Here is a 26084-nt window from a genome sequence, read left to right on the forward strand (position 1 = left end):
AGTAGAGGGGCGACATAAAGACGGGGTTGACGAAGATGTTTTTTTGGAGTAATGCTTTGGAGCATGCTAGGTAACGACTTTCCGTAATGTATAGCTAGGCCAAGAATTGCGTACTCCAGAGTGCCTAAAGGGTGCACTCCTTCGGAGATCTGTAATCATGCGATCTCTAAACGAGAATGACATGCCACTAGTGCGGAAGCTGGGGCGGCCGGTTAAGGTCGAGGTTAGTTTGTGAAGCCTCAAGGTGAGACTTGTCAAACAATACGGGCGATTGCTAGCTTGTTTCGCCATCTTTCTTTGTTTTATCTTTCATCTTTGCAGCTTAACCACAGCCCCAGTGACCGACATCGCCAATGTCTGTTGGCCTGCATATATAAGTCCGGCGATAATGTCTAGGACATTAACAGTGAATGAGGTAACACTTGAGGGGGAATTGAACCAAGCGAGCGGGTTCGAATCTCGACTCAGAGAAACTAATTTTAGTCTATGCGTGCACGTTTGTACGGTTTGATAATTGGGGTGCTTTGTATATATGACTGTTCGATAGTCGAATACCACAGCACGTTAAAGATAGATGCGACCCTGGACTGCAAACCTGTATAACTCCACCTTTAAGCTATTTTCAGGAGCGGCCAATATGCGCAGCCCTTTTAAAATGGAGAGGAAACGCATAACGATCCGTAAATCACGACAAAGACACGCTACTCCTCATCCATGCTGACATAGTGACAATGCTTGATTAGAGCCATGCTTTAAATTTACTTCTAATGGCGCCTAACATAGGCTCATAGAATGCAATTCAATATTGGTGAAAATGGTCGACCTAACGCTGGATAGTGTAATTCGAATTTAACCTAAGGAGCTAAATCGGCTGTAACTTATTTCCAGTTTTTTTTTTTTTTTTTCAAATAATGTTGCATCTCCTTTTCTACGCAAGTAACTGGGGCAACGTAGCATGTCGTTTGTCCGGATGACAAGAAAAGTATCGGACTCAGGATGTGGTTTATGTATAACAAATGGAAACATGGAAATAAAACCGCTCTTCCCAAATGTGCGCTGCATCGACGTGTTAGATTCTCCAGATTTCAGTCTAATTTATGTATTAACTTCTGGCGTTAATATAGGAAAAATCACAACATGTTGGTTAAACAGAAGTGAACTACTAAAATACTAAAAATTTGAACCATTCCTATTTTACACCAAGCTACCATCGTACACGATAAAAGTGGGGCCAGACGCGCACTCTTACCGTGCCAAGTAATTTTTTGAACAAATATTTATGAAATGAATACGTACGTCGTCTCTTACATTAAAGATTACCTTCACCTTATTATTTGGCGTGTTAGCTTTTTGAATAATATTCGTCATGTACGATTGTTCTGTAGTTCAGAAAGCTGCGTTTAAAAAATTTCGACACTGTAAAGTACCTCATTTATGTTCCAAAAGAAGGAAGTATACATAATTAGAGCACTATTTTCACAACGTGAGTATTTACGATGCATGTCTTACCGAAGCGGTGGCCTTGTGGTAGAGCATCCGCCTCGCATTCGGGAGGTACCGGGTTCGATCCCTGGTGCCACCGGTTACCCACCGGTTTTTAAATGGGTACAAGCTTTCCCCCGGCCTGGTGCTCGGCTCTCTGGGGTGAAATGCTTGGGAAAAGGGGTCACGGCCCAAATAGTTGCACCGATGTGGCAGTGATTCGTTCCTCCATCGGACAACAATAAGACCGCCTTGCGCGGCAACAGCGCATTATGTGGCCTTTTTTTTTTTTTTTTTTTTAGGACTGCTGCAGCTGAGGCTCTAAGGGAGCACTTCAGGTGAGGGTCAAAGGAAGTACATTTGCAAGACAAACAGAACCACCTTTGCAGGCTGCGAGGTTCGAAACTGGGTTTGGGCCCACTGCGGAGGAGGGGCGCGCAGCGGGGTTTACGGAGCTTCTCCCAAACGCACACCCCTGGAAAAGCCGAGCGCCAGGCCGGGGGACGCTTGTACCCATTTTTACCGGTGGGTGTCCGGCGGTGGGTGACAGTGACAAAACTGATCAGAACGACTGTTGCGATTCTCGCTTGCATTGTTATTCCAGAACTGTCTTTTTTTCACTGAGGGCCGTGAATATTTCGCTTATATACGTGTTCGTTCAGTGAGGCTTGTGATTGTTTTTTACCACTGATGTGTAGGTTGTGACGGTGGTTGTCGCGCTATGAATGGAAAACGAAATTCATTGATTTTATGTTATAGTTATTATAAAATTTACGTGTAATAAAATGTTTATGTCTGTTTTGTATTTATTTTGAATTTTCCGTTAGTTATAAGGGCGGCGTCACCTATTAAAAAAGAACTGGACAAAAGTTGTGTTTACGGTTCTACGTCAACTGACAATGACGAAAACAAGATAAAGAGCAAACGAGTGCGGTACCTTAACCACAAGGATGAAAATGCCATGTTATACTCACACCTGAGAGCTAAGACTAAACGCTAAACTAAACTAAACATTATTACGTATTTGTAAACTCTATAATTTCTTATATTAGCGTAGCTGTCTGTTTTTTCACAGTGCATTGTTAAAGGGTTAGAGAAAACTTTTCTTGCTCATCTCTACTTTTCAATTAAAACTAGGAAATTATTAAGCCTGTAAAGTGATATAAAAGAGCACTTATGACGCAAAACAATTCGTTATTGAATTCATTAGGACAAACAGTATTGTTTCAGTTTCAGTTGCTGAAAGATGCTTCCGACGTCACCAGCAAGTAGTAGACTCTGACAAGCTTTTCCCCAGTCGCTATCTTCGCTAGTATGGAGCAACCTAATGTAAGAGTTTGCGTGAAACAAGACTACGAAGCTGATCACCTAAAAAATATATAAGCATGTGGCACGTATTATCAAGCTAACCTGTGATTTTCAATATTTCGCTCAGGAGCCTGAACCCGAATTTGAAATTGCTTTGGGAATAAAACCCAGTTATATTTAGTCATTCTCTGCTGAAGACTTTCATGATATCATCGATGCTTACTAGTATCATACAGCTCCAATGCAAAATTACGCTAAGAGGAATTTCCTCCGTCAGCTCATTAAAGAAATTGCAGAAGCAGAAATGCCTGTGCAGTTCCTGATCCCTCTTTCGCGTTAAGCGCTACTTCAAAAGAAAACATAAAGCTTGATTTCCAAATTGAAGGAACCCTTCAAGTAGATGTTATACAGCACTTATACACAGCTAGAGCCTTCTGCGGCGTCAGAAGAAATTTATTTGTTTTGAATCCAACGAAGTAGTTATTACGAAGCGTTTTCTATTTTAAGAAGTATTGCTTTCCCACAATGTTATTACGAAGTTGGAGAGCACCTCCTAAAACCCCCAATCCATTTACTCCCAATAAAGAAAACCTATCATGCATCGTTTTTTGGATCTCTAAATAAAGCCCGCGAAATACAAGAAATATTACGTGACTGCCCCATTCGTGCGGCACGATTGTGTTTCTCTCTACCAGGGTTTTAGTTAACCAAATCAGCTGCGAACTTGAAGAAAGTTAGCACTATTAAGACAAAAGCGAAAGGGACAGTCGCACTCCCTCTCCACTGCTTTGTTAATGGGGTTCGCCGCCATGATGGTACTCCTGGAATACTACAGCTGCGTACAACCAGCGCCCTCTAGTTATAGGCACAGAGGACAAAACAATAGGAAACTATCGCAGTAGCGCATTTATCAGCCTTTATGTTACTTTGCAGTTTGCAGTTTACAACTGCAAAAAAAAAAAAAAAGAAAATGTGAAGGCATTTTGATGAACTTTTATGTTTTATAAATCAACTGTTTAAAGCTTTTCGAGCGAGTAAAGTAAAATAATGATGATGCTGATGGGTACTTTGGGATATATTTGGGGAGGGGGTATCGGACGCGGGTTATACAGGCCTGAGATGGGGTGGCACTCTTGGCGTCCAGGGGGGAGGGGAGATAGAATGTCGGGACAGGGGAGGGGGATAATTATTTGGAGTACCATCATGGCGCTACACGAGTGTAGCACAACCTCCTTGCCACGCTTTATATCCCTGCGGCCTTTGCTCCACGACTCCGTTGTAGCGAGAGGCCGATATGTCTGCCACGGTTTCTTCGTCAGCTTCAAGCTGTCGGCGCAGGTGACAGTGCAAGTCGCAGAGCGCTAATCTATTTAGATTGCATTTTAGCCATTGCATATGCCCTCTTTGATGTGGAATTTAATAATGCTTCACCGATCTCGCCCTCTATTAGAGCTTTTATTGCGAAAGCAACATTACGGCATCCAAAGCGGGACCTCGGGTTGCAGCAGCTACGTCGTGAACAGGAGTAGCTACGAGAAGAAGAAGCCGAAGAAGTAGACAAAGAAAAACAAGAAGGCGAAGTAGAAAAAGAAGGCGAAGAAGAAGACGTAGAGGAAGAAGAACGCTCGGTCACCCGCAGCAAATGCTTTCGCTCCACGTTCGATTCAGTAGCGTTGAACCCTTCTCATTTTATCTGCTTGATAGTTTTATAGGAAAAGTGATTTTTTTTTATAAACTGCAAGCTTCTTCTCGCCATATCATTAGAGTACGTATAGAAGCGACCGCAGGGTGGGGACCATCTATCAGGCGTCAAGCGGCTAAGAATAAAATAAAGAATATCTGGCGTAGATCTTGTTTGTGGAGGTTTTAGATTCGCAGCAGCTCGAACATTGCAAACATTCACTAGGTGATATTCTACACCTCTGAGCCATCGCCATTATCTTCATTTTCTGAGACTAAAAGTGCGTGTCGATCTCCCTCTTCTTTAAAAACCATCACATTACTCCACTTTGTCTCCTTAAAATTGCGTCGAAGTGCCTTTCGCGCTACCTGTATGAAATTTTCATCCTGATGTTGTTTCATTCCTGCGCGGTACAGTACAACATCCTATCACTACGGCCGCTTGCATGAGCCAACAGTAACATGAATGCAGTTGCGTGCAAACAATGGCGCCTGATTGTCCTTTCTCATACCTGGACCTCAATCGGTGTACCTTTTCGGGAAAATCTGTAACTGTTCACTCTTTAAAACAAAAAAATACATTACAAAAACGTCTCTTCCTCCTTGCCTGGCATTGCCCTCATGTCAGGCTGTGACGTTCACATGAGTATCTGCGCCCAACAAATAACAAAAACTCCTCGTCCACGCTTCAGATGTTTTCTGTTTATTTACATTGCCAGTACCATCGTGTCTCTATGGAAACGCCTTTAGCTTAGAAGATCCCGCTTTGATGTTAAATCTGCTGTAAGAATCGACAGTGTCACATAATCACCTTTAATCTACTGCGGCTGCTTTTCGTAGCATACGCAAGAGCCCTTTGCATAAACAATATAATTCATTTTTCATTTGCAGCTTTAATTCCTCCATAAAAGCTGGAAAAGCATCTTCACCTGTCTCTCCGATGTGGACCTGTATCTCAATCTCACAAAGCCTAATTTTTATCACGTGCATTATAACTTTTATGCCACGTTGTCGGCAAAGAAGATGTTAGTCTACATTTTTACAGATTTCGCTCTTTCTCTTATTCCCGAAGCTCTCGCCGGGAGAATCACGCCGCGTGCTTTTCCTGTTACGTTGCTATTATCTGTTGATTCATTGCTCTGATTTTGTTGCTAACCCTTTGATATCTCTTATATGAAGTGCTAATGTTTGATGTGCCAGATTTAAATACATTATCAGACAAGATACCAAGCATTAGGGTTCCAAACAGAGAGGTAACGAAACACGAACGACCTCGTGATTTCATCAGCAGCTCTCAAGGTTTTAAAGAAGTGCTTTATTCCTATACATTACGAATTACGGCCAATAATAACCAATGAACACGGATGACTGGATGACGTCATGGCTTCAGCGGCAGTTTTCAAGGTATTTACCAGAGTATGAATATAATATATTTTGAATTATGGGCCAAAATATTACAATTTTCATCAAACGTTGGAGGCTGTGTCCAGACACCAACTAGAGAAGTTTATTCGAAGGTAATTGTTTTACACAGTTGAAATTGGAATCCAGCCTTCAATTTTCGACTTGGATCGTTAGCCACTATCCATGAAGGCTTATTACCCAAAGCAGGATAAAGGTAGACATATTGAATAAGCAATACACGCAGGTGGATTAGTGGGATTGATAAGACTTTCTTTTGGCATGCTGCATGAGTTTGTTTGAGCTTTAGCTGTTTGCGGATAATTATGCTGACAACATATTGTCATACTGTGGAATTATTGCTGCTCTACCATTAACCTTTACTGAAATAAAGGCCTGCAAATTAGGAAAATTTTCATTTCCTGGGCCGATGTTGAGAATTTTTATAAAAACATCTACTCATGCCCGAAAAGCGAACATTAACTGAATACAAATAAAAACATGTATATATTTAGTCAGATAATGTTCAGCTAGATAACTTCAACATAATTTGTATAATCTATAACCAAAGTTGGCCAGAACAGCAGAGAAGTTCGGAACTCCACCTCTTCGACATTATTAATCAGTCATCACGCAACAATATATAATATTTTGAAGTAAATATAAAAGGTCGAACGTCCATCCTTTGTTCATTCATATGTGGGGAATGGGAGGGGAAAGGTGACGCGCGCATTTGTTGATACACCAACTGTATGGATTTACGCAAGAATGTGGATGGTAGATGGGGAGGCTTCATATTTTTTTAGAAAATGTTATGTCCGTGGTTGGCTTGAAGAAACAATGCGTTTGCTAACACACACAAAAAAAAAACAAAACTATTTATTAGAACTCGACTCGAACGGTGCGCGCTGGCGGCCGCTCATCGGCACGGTCCGAAGTCACGGCTGGCCGGTGCAAGCAGAAGAGGGGAGGGCTGGGTAAAGGAGGAATGGAATGTCGACAGGGTCGTTGGTCCTTCGTTCCCACGCGCAGCCCTTGTGAACACAGCACGGCGGCGGGAATAGCGCACTGGTTGAGCGGTTCATTGTTCCCCCTCGCCTACGCGTCTACGTGCAAGACAAACCAAAAAGCATCCCCAGCTGCGCTGCTGTGCGGCCTCCTCCCGAAGCGTTCATTTCAGAGCTTGTTGAAGACGTTACAAGACTTGTGACAGCTTCTTAAACCTTTCTTAAATTTCTTCCTCATTAATTTTCCCTTTCATTATGCTGTGCATAATTTTCTCTTGCGCCTATATATGTTACAGGTGCTCCGGTTTGTGCTTGCTACATATCAGTGAATAGCAGAGCTGCTAAATGTCGCCGGGGTACGGATTACAGCAACGGCGGGAAACCATCGGCATTATCACACTCAGTGCACGCCGTCATCTTAGACCGTGAGTATATATCTTAGCAGCATGCCAGTGCTTCATAATTGGTTCTATATAACCTCCTACCAGTCCCAAATGTTCTCTTTCCGTATTCTCCTCGAAACAACTCCGCAAAGCATGACTTCAAAAACCAAGCGAATTTTCTTCCGGGATACATGCGAGCAAGTGCGTGGATTTATTTGCTGGCTGCGATATGAACAGCATTTGTGCTGGAAATAGAGAAGCCGTGCGTAACAAGTGTGTGTGCCACCAACGTGCGACAGAACACTGCAGGCAGCCATTTGCGCAAAGTTGTTTGACTGCACAGCGCGCCGCAATCAGTAACCAGATACTATGCGCCCGGCTTTGTACATATATTTTGGACAGCGTCTCTTCTGCGCGCAGGAAGCCATGTTCGCACAGTTTTTGGATTTTGTTAAGAGTTAAGGGCAGATTTTGATTTTCAGATGTACAGACAATGTTTTGAAAACTTTTCGTGTGCTCTGTGCTAACGAATTTAACAGTGGGGCGGATATTATGTGCGTGATGCCGCTTGATGATTAGGCTATAATTAAGTCCCAATGAACCTCCACTTTTATAATGGTTAATATCATATTGAGGAATTGAAAGCCGTGAACAGCGCAAGTGAGCCCCTTGTTAAAATTTTCTTAATCTACGCCCCCCTTCTGAGCACGCGCCTTCAGGTGAGGGCGTTGTCAAGAAGCGGCGACAATATAAGAGAGCGATTTCGCAGACGCGTTTCGAAGGCGGAGGAAAATAGCAAAACAAGCAAAAAGGCACATCAGCCGTGTGTGCACTGCGCCCCTGTCACTGCAAAAGTAAACAACGTGCACGCGGGACACATTGCACAAAAATTGACGGCCGGTATAAGGCGACCATATCGTCCGAGATATAGCGCTCGCGAAGCGCTGGATTACGGCGCGCACTTTCTGGTGAAATGGGACAGGACGTCAGGTCCGCCTGTTCGGCAATAACAGCTCTTTGTGCCTCACGTAATGTATGCACGAAGTGCACGTCATAGCCATCGTACAAAAATTTTGAAACCGAAGCAGCAATCCACGTATTCTAATTCTTTAGGAAATCATTTGGGAGTAGAAAAGAGCAAATTAATATGATGTGCATGGTTCTTTATAGAACGATATGTATAAATAGACGGTTGAATAGTTACAGTAATTGAGTGTTCTTTCTGCTAGAATTGTTTACGGCCGTGACCGCAATAAATATTACTTATATTGCTCTTAGCTTTAAGCTCGGGCATTGACAATAATATCCAAAGAACCGACTGGCAGTGACAGGTTGTTTACAGCTGTTGATAAAAAGGTAGGCCATCATGCTATTATTGCAGGTATATTTGCTCCTTTTTGTACCTCTGTTTACTACAAGCAAAGCCTAATTTTGTTCCCCATTCCTAAGGACACTGCACCTCTTACAACTACCACGGTTCAGTCGCTTTCATTCAAGGTACAAAAAGGAGGAAATGCGCACGCACTCATAGGATAGCCTGTCTTACCGTTAACATCTGCAAATAACACGCCACTGCTGCTCGGTACCTTGGATGGGGCTTTCAATAGGGGTACCTGAGATGGGGGGAGGGGGGGGGGGGGGGTTAAGCAATTGCTATAATATTTGTACCAATCACTGCAGTGAAAAAAAAAAGGTAACGCTGCATCACTTTAACTGCCGTATGCACCTTTAAACGTGCCTTCATTCACAACTCGTACTCATTTCACATTCACAAACTCTTATTGTTTTATGATAGACATGGCAAACAGCCCTACATATAAAAACTGTGGATGCGATGAGTCTATAGGCCACATTCTTTGTGAGTGCCGGATATACAGTGAGGAAAGGAAATGTCTGTGCCGTTCGCTGGAGCATTTAGATGAATGCCCATTGAGTGAAACTGAGATTTTAGGTCCCTGGTCACGGCGATCGTCTGCGGCGAAGGTCTCCCAGCACAGGCCTAATCGAAAGACCATGAGTTTGCTATGAATGACTGTAACGTGATGTGATGTGGCGTGTCTGTTATGTGACTAATAACTTCAACTATCCCTCTCTCACAACTTTTATATTCACTTATCCCCTTCCCCCAGTACAGGGTAGCCAACCGATTGCTTTTACTGGTTAACCTCCCTGCCTTTACTCCTCCTCTTCCTCCTCCTCCTTTAAACGTGCCTTAATTTTATTGCCTGTTCTTATAGACGCAGGACCTCTTGCTATTGGCTTTGTTCAGTAAGCAACCGTCTTTCATTGCTTCAATTTATACCTCTCCACTACCTTCTTTTTGCTCTGGGTGTGATAATTTGATTTCATTGTTCAAATCGTATTGTTTTATCATGTGTGAATGACAGCCAACACATACGTGCTTTCATTTTTTTAGATGCGCATCGGGAGTGTTTTTTACTTAGAAATGGATCGATTGAGTTGTATCACTGGTGCGAAAACCGACAAGCCCCAGAAGTTATGTGTCCTGTGGTTGGAAGGGCAGTAAAAAAGAGGAAAATCAGCGGAAAAGCCTGCCTAAAAATAAGGTACCACTACTACATCACTGTAGCTGCTGCATGCACCTTTAAATATGCCTTATTTTTTAAGGCAGTGACCCCTTCATGGATCACTGCCTTGTCGTGGCGGAGGGGCTTGCGAAACTCGATGAAGTCGTGAGCTCTGCTGTGTAGGGCCACCCAAAATAGACCGGTCACAGCAGAGAGTTCTGACAAAATGTGATTCACTGGAGAAGGTAATGGCAACCCACTCCAGTATTTCCTGCCAAGAAAACCCTATGGCCAGTCACAATACCATTAATGATATGGCGCCGGAAGATGAGCCCCCCAGGTTGGAAGGCGTCCCGCATGTTAGTTCGGATGAACAAAAGGCGATTCCTAGTAGCTCCAGGACGAATGAAGCGGCTGGGCTAAAGCCAAAAGGACGCTCAGTTGTGGATGTGTCGGGAAGCGACCGGAAAGTCCGATGTTGCAAGGAGATGTATCACATACCAACATGGAATGTAAGATCTATGACGCAAGGTAAACTGGATATCGTCAAGCGAGAAATGGACAGATTGAACATTGATATCTTGGGTATCAGCGAGCTCAAGTGGACCGGAATGGGAGAATTTAACTCCGGCGACCATTATGTCTTTTATTGTGGGCACGAATCCAAGAGAAGGAATGGGGTCGCTCTCATAGTAAACAGAAGAATGGGCAAAGCAGTGCTAGGGTACAACCCCAAAAACGACCGAATGATTTCACTTCGGATCCAAGGTCACCCTTTCAACATAACAGTTATCCAAGTCTATGCACCGACCACTACTGCTGAAGAAGCTGACGTTGAGAGATTTTATGCGGACCTACAATGCCTTTTAGACCGCACCCCATCATCAGACGTTGTTTTTCTCATAGGAGACTGGAATGCTAAGGTAGGGAGTGAAGAAATATCCGGAATTACAGGCAAGTTCGGTCTTGGTGAGCCAAATGAAGCTGGGCAGAGGCTAGTAGAGTTTTGTCAAGAAAAAAACCTGACCATAGCGAATAGTAATTTTCAACAGCACAAGAGGCGCCTGTACACATGGACTTCACCGGACGGTCTGTACAGGAATCAGATCGATTATATTATTTGCCGGCAGAGATGGAGAAGCGCTATACAAGCAGTGAAAACAAGGCCTGGGGCCGATTGTGGCACCGATCATCAGCTTCTTGTTGCCAAGATTAAGCTTCGATTGAGGAAAACGCAGAAAACTAGAAGGCCTTTCAGGTATAATCTGAATCAAGTTCCATTAGAATATGCTGTGGAAGTGAAGAATCGATTTCAAGAATTATATCTAGAAGACAAAGAGCCCGAAGAGATGTGCACTTATGTTCGCGATATAATACAAGAAGTTGCTACTAAGGTAGTTCCAAAGCAAAAGAAGTGCAAGAAAGCAATCTGGTTATCTGAAGAGGCTTTGCAAATAGCTGAGGAAAGGAGGATGGCAAAAGTTATGGGGGAAAGAGAAAGATACAAGGTTCTCAATGCGGATTTTCAGAAAATAGCAAGGAGAGATAAGGATGCCTTCCTGAACATACAGTGCCAAGCAGTTGAGGACAACAGCCAATTAAGGAACACAAGAGCTCTGTATAAGACAATCAAAGATATCAAAGGAAGCTTCTGTGCTAAGGTGGGCGTGATAAAGGACAAACAAGGCAAGGTCCTCACTGAAGCCGCAGAGATAAAGAAGAGGTAGCAGGAATACACAGAAGAACTGTACAAGAAGGACCCGAATGTGCAAACCCAACATAAGACGGTTGTGACCACTGATCTCGAGCCGGGCATCCTGAAGAGTGAAGTTGAATGGGCCTCAGCCAGCCTTGCTAAGAACAAAGCTAGCGGAATTGATGGCATTCCAGCTGAGTTGCTTCAAAACCTCAACTATGACGCTGTTAACATTCTGCATACATTATGTCAGAAGATTTGGACAACCCTGCAGTGGCCACAGGATTGGAGGAGGTCAGTTTACACCCCCATTCCAAAGAAAGGCAGTGCCAAAGATTGTTCCAACTACCGCACGATCGCGCTTATTTCGCATGCTAGCAAGGTGATGTTGAAAATCCTCCAAGGTAGGATGCAGCAGTATGTGGATCGGGAGCTTCCAGACGTGCAAGCTGGGTTTCGCAAAGGCAGAGGAACTAGAGACCAAGTTGCCAACCTTCGCTGGATCATGGAAAAAGCAAGAGAGTTCCAGAAACCCATCTACTTCTGCTTTATTGATTATGCGAAAGCGTTTGACTGCATAGATCACAGCAGACTGTGGCAAGCTCTCCAAGAGATGGGAGTTCCGATTCACCTCATATGTCTCCTCAGGAACCTGTATGAAGGGCAAGAGGCCAGAGTCAGAACTGGGCATGGTCTTACTGATTGGTTTCCGATTGAGAAAGGAGTGAGGCAAGGCTGCATACTGTCGCCCTGCCTATTTAACCTATATGCAGAGTGCATCATGAGGAAAGCCGGTCTGGACGAGTCTTCAGCTGGAGTGAAGATTGCTGGAAAATGTATCAACAACCTTAGATATGCGGATGATACCACTTTAATGGCAGAAAGTGAAGCTGAACTCGAGACTTGTGATGCGCGTAAAAGAAGAGAGTGAGAAGTTTGGGCTTAAACAGAACATTAAAAAGACAAAGATCATGGCGTCTTGCCCTATCAAGTCCTGGAGCATCAAGGGACAAGAAGTGGAAGCTGTGACAGATTTTCTTTTCTTGGGCTCCAAGATTACCTCGGAAGGAGACTGCAGCCATGAAATTAGGAGACGCCTGCTTCTGGGAAAGAGAGCAATGGTTAGCCTTGACCGCCTAGTAAAGAGCAGAGACATTATTCTGCCAACCAAGATCCGTATAACTCGTGCTATGGTCTTTCCAGTTGTGATGTATGGATGCGAGAGTTGGACTATTAAAAAGGCTGACCGCCGAAGAATTGACGCGTTTGAATTGTGGTGCTGGCGAAGACTCTTGAGAGTTCCTTGGACTGCCAGAAGATCAAATCAGTCAATACTGCCGACCATAAACCCTGACTGCTCACTGGAGGGTCAAATTCTAAAGTTAAAGCTCAGCTACTTTGGTCATCTGATGAGAAGAGAGGAGTCGCTGGAGAAAGATTTGATGTTGGAAAAGGTTGAGGGTCGCCGGAGAAGGGGTAGGCAGCGAACGCGATGGTTAGATGGCATCCTCGAGGCACTGCAGATGAAGTTATGTGATGTTAGGAAGATAGTGAGAGACCGGAAAGCGTGGCGTGACATGGTCAATAGGGTCACGAAGAGTCGGACACGACTGAACGACTGAACTGAAATGATTTTTTATTGCTTATTCTTATAGACGGTGGACCTCTTGCTATAGGCTTTTTGCAGAAAGCAACCGCCTTCCATTGCTTCAATTCCTATCTCTCCACCACGTTTTTGTTACTTCAAGTGTGATCCTTTAATTTTATTGTTCAAATCATATTATTAAATCGCGGGTGAATGATTTCGCCTACACATACATGCTTTCATTTTTTTAGGTGCGTATCGAGAGTGTTTTCTACGTGGAAATGGATCGAATAAGTTGTATCACTGGTGCAAAGACCAGCAGTTCGGTACCCCCAGAAGATCTGTGTCCTGTGGTTGGCAGGAGAATAAAGAAGAGGATAATCAGTGGAAGAGCCTCGATAAAAACTTACAAAGACGACGCAAAAGCGAAATGCTGATCAGTGTTAGTGTCTGATTACTTCTGTTATCCCATTTCACTTGCTAGGTGATGTGACTATATATGAAGCATTTTGTGGTATGGTCGCTGAAAATTGTGTAGACATTAAATTTTTTCTCGTGAAGTTATTTTGAGTGACGCACGAATTGGAACAAAACGTTGTCATCCACACATCTAATGCCCATACATGCAATAGTTTGTCGAATATATTGTCACATTAGGCGGTGCAACGCATAAGGAAAGAAGAACGCATACGCATAAGGAAAGAAGAAGACTCTCGTGAGTTTTTGAGAGAAGACGACGTTCAACAGCGTCGGCTGGTGCCTACAGAGAACGTCCGTTGGAAAGCCTTGTCTTCGGTGTCCGCCCTCTGCTACAAGCTGAACTACCCCGTAACACCTTGGTGGAGGTGCTGGGTAGTTCAGCTTGTAGCAGAGGGCGAGAGATCGTGCGGAGAGATTGTAGCGGGGAGAGAGAGATGTCCGTTCTGGATATTGGCAGATCTCTGTTGACGAAAGAGATCGTGAAAAGACCGCTTTTGGCACCCCGGATGGCCTCTACCAATTCAAGGTGATGCCTTTCGGCTTATGTATAGCCCCTGCGACATTCGAGCGTATGATGGACTCCCTATTACGCGGGCTCAAATGGAACACATGTCTGTGCTACCTCGATGACGTCATCGTATTTTCATCAACCTTTGAAGGCCACCTCCGTCGTGTTTCGGCTATTCTTGGCGTCTTCCGACGAGCTGGCCTTCAGTTGAACTCCAAGAAGTGCACCTTTGGTCGCCGGGAACTCAAGGTCCTAGGACATTTAGTCAGCACCCATGGCATCCAGCCGGATCCCTACAAAATTCGCGCTGTAAGGGATTTCCCTAAACCGAAATCTAGCAGCGACGTGCGTAGCTTCCTCGGACTTTGCTGATATTTCCGGCGATTTGTGCCAAACTTCGCAGAAATAGCCCGTCCGCTCACGCAGCTTCTGAAAAAAAAGGTCTCCTTTACCTGGGGCCACGAACAATCGGCCGCCTTCGTCGCTCTTATTGCCCACCTCACCGGTCCGCCAGTGTTGGCTCACTTCAATCCGTCAGCGCCCACAGAAGTACGCACCGACGCAAGTGGTCATGGAATTGGTGCCGTTCTCGCACAACGTCAGCTCGGGTTACCCCGCGTCATCGCCTATGCCAGCCGAATCCTCTCTGCGGCCGAACAAAATTATTCCATCACTGAACGTGAGTGCTTAGCCCTAGTTTGGGCCATTACAAAGTTCCGCCCTTACTTGTATGGGCGGCCATTCACAGTAGTCACTGACCACCACGCACTGTGTTGGCTTTCTACACTCAAAGACACTACTGGCCGCCTGGGACGTTGGCCCTTCCGCCTTCAGGAGTACAATTTTTCAGTAGTTTATAAGTCTGGCCAGTTGCATCGGCACGCCGATTGCCTGTCTCGTCATCCAGTCGACTCGCCAAGCCAACCTGAATGTGACAATGACGCTTGCGTGCTCTCTATTTCTGATTTCTCCAACATTCACCATGAGCAATGCCAGGACCCTCAGCTTCGCGAAATTATCAATCGCCTCAGCGCCGATCGCGATGACCCTTCCCTTCGTTTGTTTGTGCTCCACGACGGCACCTTATACCAGCACAATATGCGACCTGATGGCCCCGACCTTCTACTAGTAGTCCCTCAGCACCTACGCTCAGCCGTCCTTCAACAGCTTCACGACGTTCCTACAGCGGGTCATTTAGGCGTCTGTCGCACATACGACAGTGTGCGTCGTCGGTTCTTTTGGCCAGGCCTATATCGCGCAGTCCGCCGTTACGTAGCTGTTAGTTACCGCTGTCAACGCCGGAAAAAGCCATCATTTTTACCAGCTGGACTTCTGCAGCCAATCGACATCCCCATAGACCCATTTTCTCGAGTGGGTCTGGATCTTCTAGGGCCTTTTCCACTGTCCGCATCGGGGAACAAATCGATTGCGGTGGCCACTGGTTACACCACACGCTACGCGGTCACACGAGCAATACCAACCAGTTGTGCAACTGATGTCGCTGCTTTCCTCCTCAACAACGTTATACTCGTTCATGGAGCTCCCCGCCAACTGCTCAGCGACCGTGGCCGTTGCTTTCTGGCTCGTATAGTCGACGAGATCCTACGGCTGTGCAACGTTCGTCATTTTTTCACGACTGCCTACCATCCACAGACGAACGGGCTTACCGAACACCTTAACCGGACACTGACTGACATGTTGTCTATGTACGTTTCTAATGACCACCGCGACTGGGACATAACGCTGCCATTTGTGACATTCGCTTACAATTCGTCGCGTCACGACACTACCTGCTACTCCCCCTTCTATCTTTTATACGGCCGTGAACCTCTGCTTCCTTTTGACAGCCTGCTCCCGTCTGTCACCACTGCCAGCTCATATGCTCGTGACGCCATAGCCCGAGGTGATGCTGCCCGCGTTGTTGCTCGCAACCGACTCGTAGCCTCTCAGCACTCCCAGAAACGTCGCTATGATTCCTGTCATCGCAACACCGAGTATTCTTGCAACTCTCTCGTGCTGCTCTGGACTCCAGCTCGCCGCGTTGGCCTCTCTGAAAAACTTTTGCCCCGGTATACAGGACCCTACCGTATTTTACGACAAGTGACACCAGTCACATACTAAATTGCGCCCTTGCATCCCGTCCGCCATGCCTCTACACCACGCACCGAGACGGTCCATGTTGCCCGCCTAAAACCGTACTACATGGACCCTGGTTTGGACGCTAGTACGCACCGGGACGGTGCTTTTCAGCCGGCGGGGTAGCGTCGCATTAGGCGGTGTAACGCATAAGGAAAGAAGAACGCATACGCATAAGGAAAGAAGAAGGAGGCTCTCGTGAGGTTTTGAGAGAAGACGACTTTCAACAGCGTCGGTTGGTGCCTACAGAGAACGTCCGTTGGAAAGCCTTGTCTTCAGTGTCCGCCCTCTGCTACAAGCTGAACTTCCCCGTAACAATATTAATATGACAAAAGTTGACTTTTTTACTGTTAGCCGGAGTAATACATATGCTCCATATCATAGCATTATTCGCCTGTAGTTTGTATCTGCTCTTTCCTAAATTGTGAGTGTTAAGAAGGATTCAAGGATGTAGTGATCACTGCCTAAACACTATTTGGTGTTGCACCAAGTAGCTGCTGAGAGCCGGTAAGTGAAGGTCAGATCTGTTATAGCGTCTTTGCACACACTATTGCCGATACGTGTGGGGTACTTCGGATCAATCTTGAGAGCGCAGCGAGCCATATTCTCCGGCCTTTTGGAGAATCGCTTGAGAATCCCCATGCTGTATGCGGTGCGTTAAAATCACCCACAATCAGGAGAGGACACTTGTTGGCAGTTCGTTTGGCCCGCGTGAAGAGACACTGGAAGTTGGTATGTAGATGTTTTATATACATTGCGAATGAAAAGGCTCTTGGCCTGTGAATGCTGAGGGACCGATTCCAGAAGGAGAGGGTCGAGGTATGGTATGGCTAACGTATGAGTTATAGTAGGAAGGGAGTGTCTAATTAGAAAGGCTACTTTGAATAGTGGCTGATTGAGGAAGTAATGGGACATACCCTAGGAAGGTTATAGGATTGGTGGGTTCCTGCAGAGCCAGGACGCCAGGGCCGGTTGCGCAATAAATACGTTGCTGTAGTACTTTGCGCTTTTTGGCGAAAACTCCGGCAGTTCCACTGCCAGAGAGTTATCATTGAGCTAAGTTTTGCCATCATGGATTCTAGGCAAAAAGGAACCTGCAACAGGAGGAGGATGATCCTTACAGTGGTAATATGGAGTATGTCTTGAGTGGGAATGGGGTGTTCTTGTGCAGCAGGAGTGGGAGGTGTGTTGTGATGCTCTGGAGCTTTTGTCTTTCGACGTCTGTACTGGTGAGCGTCGAGGGTAGTGATACGCTCCTCTAGATTTTCAAAGCAGCGCGTTGTTTGTTCTTCTATGGCGTCGAGGTGCCTGCTGAATTCATTGACTACATGTGTTAGCAATGCCTCCATGCGATGGAATAAGACAGCTTCTAAGCGTTCTACCAGCTTGGTCTCTAACCGTTCGATTATCTTTCTTTCTAGCCTCTCATTTAATGTAACTTCTAACTGTTCAACAAGGATTTCCAGGTCAGCTTCAGTTAAAGGTGAGTTTGGGCGAGCTGTTTTAACCGAACAGTGATATTGTGGTGAATTCGTTTCTGTTTCCATGGGAGCAGAATCAGAAGAAACAGATGGATTAGGAGCACTAATGAGTGAAGGTGGGTCATTTGGTGCGTTAGCTAAGGTGGGCAATGTGGAAGTGGTGTGTTGGGAAGAAGTTACACCAGAGGTGGCACTTATCTGGGCTTCAAACTGCGCAATCCGTTGGTGTAGTAGGGCGTTTTCCGCAGTGAGGTTGCCTTGGCGTGGCGGAACTGGAACAAAGTGGGCGGATGGTGGCGAAGGGCACCCGTTCGATTGAGCAGCTGCATGGGTCCAAGTTTGTGATTAGAAGTGAGGGCCTTGCGGTCGAGGTATTGCGGGCCAGTCCTGTGAACTGAGAGTCGATGGGTTACATACTTTGTTTTCTTGAGCCGGATTGCGGCGTGTAGAAAGTTTACGTGCCTTGCATGAGGCGGTGGCAATTAGATGTGGGCCTTCACACAAGATGCATTTGGGAATGCAGGGGGGTTTTGGACGGGGTAAGTTTTTCGGCATCGCGGGCAGAGGTTCACCTTGGCCAGATGGCACAGGTCATATCTGAGTCCAGGTTGCCTGCAGTTGGTACAGGCGTCCGGGCTGCCTCTGTAGGGCGTGCAGCGGTATATTGTGCTCATGTAGTTCACGGAATAAGGGACGTAATCTTCGTCAAATGTAATGAGTATGAAGCTAGTCTTCCCCATTCGCTTAGCGGCCAAGATCTTACAATTGGGGTTGCCTTGTACGATTTGGTGGTAGACTTCTGCGGGCGTTTCTTGGCAGTAACCTTGTGAGATGACACCACGGGTGGCTCCAGGAGGGGGGGGGGGAGGTTGTGTACGCCGCACAGGAATGTTGTTTGCCATTAATATTAAGGGAGGTGACCTGAGAGAGAGACGCAGAGCGAGTTCTGTCTGTGAGGTGGCCACCGTGAATGTGTGGTTGGTAGAGTGAACCCGGAGGAAGGCGTCCGAGGGAAGCTGTCTTCAGCTGTTCCTGGATAGCGTTTCGTAGTTTGATGCCCGGGATCCGATCTAATGGAAGCTCACCGCGTGGGCGTAAAATCACACGAAGTGCTTCTGGAGGAAGAGATGGTAGTTGTTTGCTGCGTTGGGCTGCGACGCACGCTGCTTTTTGTTACAGGCGGTGAACGAGTTGGAGCCGCGTCGTCCGTCGGCGTGGATGAATTCGTCGACGCGTTCCGAGTGCCAGGCGAGCGTCTCCAGTCACGCTATGAAGCTGTTGCGAGCGGACTTGTCGGGCTTCTGCTATTTTAGCTGCACGGGTCTTGTACGTGTCATGGAGAGCTGCAAGCCATTCCTTAGAATGCGTTTCTTGTTCCGTGATGGGTCGTCCTTCCACGGTGATCTGCATGTTATAGCCGGCTGTGCCGAATGGTGCGCTAGTTGTTAGGCTTAACGTGGCTGCTCATCGGCGGTTCACAAATAGCGAAAGTCCGTTTTAGGCTCGCCTTGAGTGGTTTATAGGAGATCATCGAGCACTTATGTAGCTTGTCACATAGCTCTACGCCGCTATGAAGCGTGTGGCAGGAAAACAACGCACCTGTCGACGGAACCCATGTGCAGAGCGTCCGGCGGGGTTGGCTCCTAGGCGGTGCTTTACATCGGAGGGTGCAAAGCTTGATACAATCAACTTAGCGATTCGAAAACGTTTTAACTGCAACTTCATACATAAAACCAAATTCAGCCGAAAACCCTCAAATTGGAGCTACAAACTGCCATAGGCTTTTACATAAACCTACTATATTAAGGCAAAAGCAGGTAAAAAAAGCAAACATAAATGCACCAGCAAATAAATAAGATACCGCAAAAGCGTCATAAACAGATGAAATAAGAATTTACAACATCAGAAACGGTTGAAGGATCAAATCAGTTCACCAAAAATGCAATGATGTAGTAGGAGGCGAGTGAGGAGTCTTGCCACTTGGCGGCCTGCATTCATGAAGCCGGCCGCATAACGGACTTGAGGCCATCTAAGTGTGGTGCCCACAAATCGCCCATTGCTGACAATAAGTGTTTTTCTATCCAATTCAATCCTTACTGGAAGCAGCGCATCAGCCGTTGGCCGAGGTCTTTCGACTTCTCAAGATACTACACACTCGTACAAAGTTGTCCTTCCGCGCCTACCCACCGAATGTTGTCCCTAATATCGTTTTCCTGCATGTTGACCTTAAGGGTCATCCGCACAGAGCACCTGACATTCGAGATGCACTAGCACAGATTTTGGACCTCGGGTAAATTTTGTGTATTGCTCAATACCAAATGAGCCACATGTGGATGGTTACCTGCGAGAGGAGTTCTTCCGAGCAGAAAATAGTTATTAAAGCAGAGTTCGCTGTGAAAGGACTTAGGTGCATAGTGTTCGATCCGAATACAAAGAATGTCAAGGTTAAGCTCCTTTGGCTTCCTCGCAATATGGAGCTCAGGAGGATAGTAGAAGCTTTAGAGCCTTACGGAACAATTCATTCTTTGGAGCGTGAAAAGTTGAGGTGATTAGGGATGGAGCATATGGAAACGGCGAACCGTGAAATCTCCCTCACGCTCAAGAACGGTGTGTCAGCAAGCACAATTCCCCACACTCTTAATGTTTATGGGATGCAGACATTAGTGTTTATTACAGGGTGACCTCCACTTTGTCTTCAATGCAGCCGGGTTGGGCATGTACGGCGCCTGTGCCGGACGCTTCGATGCATCTAGTGCCGGCGGTTCAGCCATACTGTGGAGAACTGTGATTTGAGTTATGCTGATAGGCTGCATCAATGCCAGTGGTCTGACGCCACGCGGAGAACTGTGACTTGAGTTATGCTGATAGGCTGTGTCAAGGCCAGTGGTCTGACGCCCCGCCAAGATGACGTGGCGTCAGAACATATCATGGATATATCAGAGGTTGTCGATGTGACTGGTCAGCTAATCCGGAACCCCAAATTAATGGGGACAAGAAGCCTGCTGCACCTTATATCAACACGGAAGAATCTGCAGCGACTGGCTATCGAGAATCAGCGTCTCCAGAGCCAGAACCGCCGGAACCAGACCCAACTGTGAGTGCTACTCATAATGCTACGCTTGCTCTACAGAAACCACCCGTCACTGGAGGACATCTCGATATGCATCCTCTGGAGTCAGTGGAGAGAATACTGCCAGTGGATGCTCGCCTATCTTCCTTAGTCGTCGATTCTCCTTTGTCGTTGTAAGGTAACAGTAAGCCGTGTGCGGCGCTGAACTCTAGCGCGTCTGGTGCTTTGTCGGCTGTCAGTGTGGCCGCGAGCGATGTGCTCCATTCAGGTTCGAGGGCCGAAGCCTTGTGTGTCTCAGAGGAGGACATGGACAGCACAGTTCCCTTGAACATCCCGCAGATGATGAGGTGTGTATCAATGGTGCTGACTAGAAGGCACACTGTGTAGAGGCCAAGGGAAGGGTCATTCTAAAGAGGTGGGCGTTATCTGCCCGAAACGCCGCCAATTTGCAGGCGGGCCACCCCATTCTAGGGGATGGTGTTTAATAGGACTGGTACTCAAAATGGCTAGCTTCGTAGCATATCTTGTCGCTACCCTTAATGTTAGGGGTATGCGTAATAGCCGGAGGCAGCAAAAGTTAAGGCATCTTTTATAGAAGTGGAGCGTGTCTGCGGCAACCTAGGAAACAAAGTAATTCACCAATTAAGGGACAAAAGCTGCTCTCGAGCCGTTTTTACTGGAATATAATATTATTGTTAGCAACATTAGAGGCTTGTCTGGAGGGTTTATGCATTCCTGGTCATAACGCTAGAGATAACGGCCATATCTTGTTGCATAGATGATGAGGGGCGATTTATCTGCTGTGACCTCGCAACGTCAGGTGTGTGGTGTCAAATTATTTATGTTTACGCCCCCGTAAAGTAGCTAGGTAGATAGCTTTTTTCTGTCAATAGTTAGCCATTTGTGCGCAGATCGCGAAATTATACTGCTGGGAGACTTTGAGTTTGTAGGGATGAGGACCGATCTGTGCTATGTAGGAGACATGACCCTATCGCTCATTACCTAACGATTTGGCTTTTGAATATAATCTTGTGGATGTGGGGCAGAAAATAGGCGACAGTATTCAAACCCATGTTGATAGAATTTGCGTTTCTGTAGACACGTTAGCAAATGTGTTTGGTTACTGGGTGCGGCCCATCTTCTGTGACCACTGTACGGAGTCTCTTCAGATAGGGAGGTACAGTCGGCATATACTTCACCCTTAATGGGAGCTTTGGGAACTCGGCCGCAGTCTAACTGAGCTACATGATCTAGAGAGAATTAGCCTTGGCGCCTATGTTGCAGACATTAATAAAGCGAAGGCAGAGCTTCAACAATTTGCAACGGAAAGATGCAAGGGCGCCCTGATTAGATCTCGGACCCGAAAGTTTCTTGACAAGCAACCTCAATGTCGGGCCCTGCGTGATGAAATAGATTGCTCGCACAAAGGAAATATTGGAAATTCAGTGCTATGATTGTATATACAGTGATTCTCTAGGTATTCTTGCTGCTTTCTACGACTATTATTGAAAGCTGTTCGGCGCTTGTTAATATCCAAAATTATTGTTCCGACTATAATTCCTTACTTGAAAACTTTCCTCCACTAGATGATGAGAGGTGTGTTTTAGTAGAGACACCCATCTCTTTGGACGAAATTAACTCAGCCATTTCAGGTCTCCAGAACCAGAAATCTCCTGGCCCAGATGTTATTACTAGCGAATCTTATAAAACATTTTCCCCTTGCCTAAAGCCCGCTTTGTTGAAAGCTTCCAAGCATCTTATGATATGTGTTTCCTGTCTCCCACTTTCTAATCCGGCAATACAATATTAATTCCCAAAAGCAAAGATACTAATCCTTTGACAACTGTTGATGGATATCTTTCACTTTCCCCTTGATTGTTGACAAAATGTTTGCCAAGGTTCTTTGCTGTCGTCTGCAGCTGGTCGTTATAGACATGATAAGTTTGCATCAGGTATGTGGTATCAGAGGGCGCAGTATTAAAACACACATCCATATTGCACGTTCAGTAATGAAGACAGTATCAGATGGGACGGGCCAATAAGCTCTGATTCAAATTGACCCAGCGAAGGTGTTTGATAAAGTTCGGCACAATTACATGTTCGCTATGTTGGAGCATGCAAACATTGCTGACGTTTTGCTCAACGGCATAAGGCTGTGCTTTACGAACTCGTGTACAAGACTAATTGTTAACCAGGAGCTAGCAAAACTAATACCACTGCAATCATCTGTTCGTCAAGGATGTCTACGATCTCCATTGTTTTTTGTCTTATATATTTCACCCCTCTGTCTGAGTATATATAACTGTGCAGCAATACGGGGTTTCTCTCTGGCTCAATGGGAAGTTAAGAGTTTAGCCTATGCTGACCATATTAACCGGTTTTGTTCTGACAAAAAAGAGCGCCCCCCCCCCCCCCCCCCATTTGAGGCTTTACAATTGACTAATCAGTTCTGCGGTGTATCAGGCGCAGCTTTTATTTAGATAATCTAAAGGCTTTCGGTTGGGCCATTGGGGGACTATATCAAGTCAGTTTCGATGCACATGCTGGGACTGTAGTCCTCTTCAGTTCCTAGTGGTTCGGCTGCACCAAGCTCGCAACAGTACAGCCTACTGGGATTCACAACTCGTACCTACGCGGCGACAACCACAGGTTTGGATGGGTAAGGAACTCTCAGTGTTTGCTAAGGCACAGGTCTGTAACATCCCTAGTAGCACACTTTGTTGCCTCAATGTGGCCGCAATGTTTGCTTTCAACATTGCCTTAACGTGGCTAGTGTCCTCTTTTTACCACGTTGATGCAACATACATAAGACAACATTGAAGCAACATTGCACCAATGTTACAACAACCTTTAGTCAATGTTTAAGCCACTTCTGAAGACGATATTAATGCAACATGGCTGAAACATTTTCTTAATATTGGTACAACTTTTTATTTGCACACATGCAACATTCCCATGACAACGTTAGTGCAATATTGCTGCAAAGCTATTGTAATGTTTCAGAAACTTTCAGGCAGCATTCCAAGCTACTGAAATATTCCGCCGCATTGATGGCCACTAGCTATCGATGCTTGCTGTTCAATAAATTTATCTTGTGAAAGGCCATGTGCAATGGTATCGTCGTACCACAATGGTTATGGTAGCTTAAGGTCGCAAGAATGAGCAACTGAACATTACTCATTGCCACACGGCAGTGCGGTGCAGAGGAGTACGAATACCTAAAAGGCTGCACTGGACAACTCAGCTTTTCCCACTTTTCAAGCCGCTTGATCTGAATGAGACCTTAAATGTAATATTCATCAGCTCCGTACCAGTGCTCATTTAAATGCTATAAGCTGCTGTGACCTGAAAATGGCACTGAAAGTGGTTATTCTGGCAATTTGAATGATTTATATATATGCATGAGCATTACAAGTAACCATCATTTGTTTTTTAGCGCTATTTTATTTGTCAAGAATTTATTCAATTAGCCTAACAGCAAGCTTGATTCCAGTATACTCATTAGCTTGACATACAGCAGCTAGTTTCACAAATGTAAGACATTTACTTCAAGACAATCGTTTTATGCAGAAACTTGGAACAATCATACATAGCACACAGCCGATTTGGCTACTCAAGAACAGGAAGCACAAATAATGTCAACAGTTACTAAGCACATCAGCATAGCTTTAAAATGTGCATGTCCCTCAACTTGAGTTTTACAAACATGACACTTTAGTAAATTATTAATTGCAGAAACTTGCAACAAAATATAAAAACAGCAGTACTGCCTATTCAGAAAAAGGAAGCAGATATATAACATACTGCACATTTACACAGGCACATTGGCATAGATTGAAAAATGTGCCACATGGGCCTACATTTCACAGACAAGATTTATTTTATTTAATTACTTTTTAAAATAACTTGCAACAAAGCTACAAAACAACACACAGGCTACTCAGGAACAAGAACCAGAGATAATGTTTTGAACAGTTACTGGGCACAATAGCATAGCATGAAAATGCACCCACCACCCCTCCAACTTGCATTTACAAATATAAAACACTTCAGTAAACTATTTACGCAAACACTATAGCAGAGTGTAGCACTATTTTGTGCAGAAACTTGACACAAATATACAAAGTAGGAGTACAACCTAGTTCGGTATTCAGAAACAAGCAGACGTATTATGAACAGTAGAGTCATTACGACTAGTTTAATCCTTCCTTCTTTGGACATGCGCCATTGCACTGGAAAACTACAAACAAGTATTGTCAGCATTTGACTGAACAATTTAGCATGTCTAAAAATGCTTGTGCCCTGGTAGCCTCCAGCTGGTCACGATGAGGGTCTCTTCCAAATCATGATGTCACAAGTGAAGCTGCATCCCTGAAAAAAAAAAAAATCGAATTGCTAAGCTAAGCATCTTGGTGGGAACATCTCTAATTACAAAATTTTTATGCTGCTCTATGAATACAGACATGGACAGCTGTCACGACCATTAACTGCTGTCACGACCATTATCAGGACTGACATCTGCCGAACAGTTTTCTAGTTCGTCGTTAACAGCCTCTGCTATTCTTCGTCGTTGCCGGATCGACACTTCGCTTAGCGAACACTTCACTCTCTTCATGATCTGCTGTCACGACCATTATCAGGACTGACCCGAACAGTTTTCTAGCCGTCGTTAACAGCCTCTGCTATTCTTCGGCGTCGTTGCCGGATCGACACTTCGCTTAGCGAACACTTCACTCTCTTCATGATACAATGAAGGTAGCACTTTACCAAACTATCACGAAGGGCATGGGTAACACATGCATATATGCGCCACTGGCTTTGTGCCAGGCAACACGTGTCACAGCTCAACAACGTAGGTTAGAAATCACTCACCACTGATGTTATCCTCTGTGCAGGCCTCCGTCATTTCAGCTGAATTCTTAAGAAGCCGCAATGCAACACAGCAGCAAGAACACGGCGGCCACAAGAAAACTATGCTAGAATAAGGGAAACACACGTGAGCCACGGAGGAAGGAAAATGCTCAATGCACGTGAAGAATTTGCCGCGATCGCCGCTTACACGCGGCTTGGCAGGAATGGCTCTCGGCGCGGCCGCGATTTCGACTTGATTTGGATTCGCGACGATCTTCATGACCATTAGGCTGCGGGGCATTAGCGAAAACAGAACTAAATTTCTTCAGCAGTTATAATTTTAGTCCGCATGTTTAATTGAAAGATAATGCAATCTCAGCAGTCTAAATATATTGCATAAAAAATATATGTATATATTTCTATCTCAGTGTAACAAAGTTCAGTACACTTGTACTGTTCATCGCATGCACGTGATATGCAAGGTTGCA

At 45.4% G+C, this 26084-nt stretch overlaps 1 long non-coding RNA gene across 1 annotated transcript; it reads right to left on the reverse strand.

Moving 5' to 3' along the window:
• Positions 1–24912: 24912 nt before the first annotated feature.
• On the reverse strand, positions 24913–25724 carry LOC146173765 (uncharacterized). The gene is made up of 2 exons (XR_014701758.1): positions 25618–25724; positions 24913–25116 (listed from the first exon to the last, which is right to left on the reverse strand). It is a non-coding gene; the product is annotated as an uncharacterized LOC146173765 (long non-coding RNA).
• Between the last annotated feature and the right edge of the window lie 360 nt (positions 25725–26084).

This window comes from Amblyomma maculatum, chromosome 11 (genome assembly GCF_055883805.1).
Source record: "Amblyomma maculatum isolate TAMU_Amacu chromosome 11, ASM5588380v1, whole genome shotgun sequence".
NCBI classification, from domain to species: domain Eukaryota; kingdom Metazoa; phylum Arthropoda; class Arachnida; order Ixodida; family Ixodidae; genus Amblyomma; species Amblyomma maculatum.